The sequence below is a fragment of the Hyperoodon ampullatus genome (genome assembly GCF_949752795.1).
Source record: "Hyperoodon ampullatus genome assembly, chromosome: 2".
Classification (NCBI taxonomy): Eukaryota; Metazoa; Chordata; class Mammalia; order Artiodactyla; family Ziphiidae; genus Hyperoodon; species Hyperoodon ampullatus.
Genome location: NC_136915.1, coordinates 56,877,613 through 56,878,776, shown reverse-complemented (window position 1 = coordinate 56,878,776; position 1,164 = coordinate 56,877,613). Strand labels below are relative to the sequence as shown.

General features: G+C 48.5%; 1 pseudogene across 1 annotated transcript; it reads right to left on the bottom strand.

The window, feature by feature from the left end:
• Positions 1-400: 400 nt before the first annotated feature.
• Positions 401-939, bottom strand: LOC307064454 (large ribosomal subunit protein uL24-like; annotated as a pseudogene). Its single transcript has one exon. The product of its transcript is annotated as a large ribosomal subunit protein uL24-like (transcript).
• Positions 940-1,164: the final 225 nt, after the last annotated feature.

The window sequence follows — 1,164 nt, the reverse complement described above, 5'->3', positions numbered from 1 at the left end:
GTTTTTGCCCAGTGTGGACCTGGTTTTTTTTTTTTTGCAGTACGCAGGCCTCTCACTGCCGTGGCCTCTCCAACTGTGGAGCACAGGATCCGGACGCGCAGACTCAGTGGCCATGACTCATGGGCCCAGCTCCTCCACGGCATGTGGGATCTTCCCGGACCGGGGCATGAACCCGTGTCCCCTGCATCGGCAGGCAGACTCCCAACCACTGCGCCACCAGGGAAGCCCATGTGGACCTGTTCTGATGGGCAATCTTGTTCCAGAACTTCCCAGTGGGTCATCCAAGACTCTCTCAGATCATGGTCTCAGGCTTTTCCTACACAGTCCTGCTTCTTCCCCTCTTTTATCTTCTATTTTTTCCATTTAACAGTTTTTAATGGAAGTTGTATACAAGATTACTTCATTCCTGCATCTTCTCAATTGTTTCTTCCTTATATTTGCCCTTTTCCTTTCCTACTTCACAAGATTTGGCTTTACATTCAAGGATTTTTTGCGGTCTTTGTCCAGTTTTAGTCTGGTGACAACCACCTTGCTGGGGTGAATGCCCACATGGACAGTCGTGCCATTAGCCTTCTCCCGCTGCACTCGTTCAGTGCAGATGACATATTTCTTCCTGTAAACCTGGACTACTTTGCCAGTTTGCTGCCCTTTGTGGTGCCCTCCTACCACCTGAAGTTCATCATCCTTTCAGATGGGCATGGATCGGACACTGTACTTCTGTCTCAGCTCTTTAGAAAGAGGGGAAGACATAATCTTCCTGCAAATGTGGGAAGGCACATTGAAATGCCTTTTCCGGTTCTTGCTTCGGTCAGAAGTCACAAAGGGATTGAACTTCCTTTTGGCCGCTAGCGCTTCAACGATGGCCGCAAAAGGGAAGAACCCCTCTTTTATCTTATACAGACACTGTCTCCGACAAACCTCTTGCATTCCCAACTCCATCTTAGTGGACCCTACTGACTGTTTTACACACACACACACACACACGTGTAAGGACCCATGAGTCTAACACCTGAGCCCTCCATGCCACATGGAAGGACCTGTTCATTTAGCTAACACATGCTAAGTACCTACTCTGTGCAGGAGCATTGTTCCTGCCCTCAACCAAGCCCTGTCTAATGAGGGACACAGAGAGGAAAATAAATCAGCAAAATACATTGTGATATC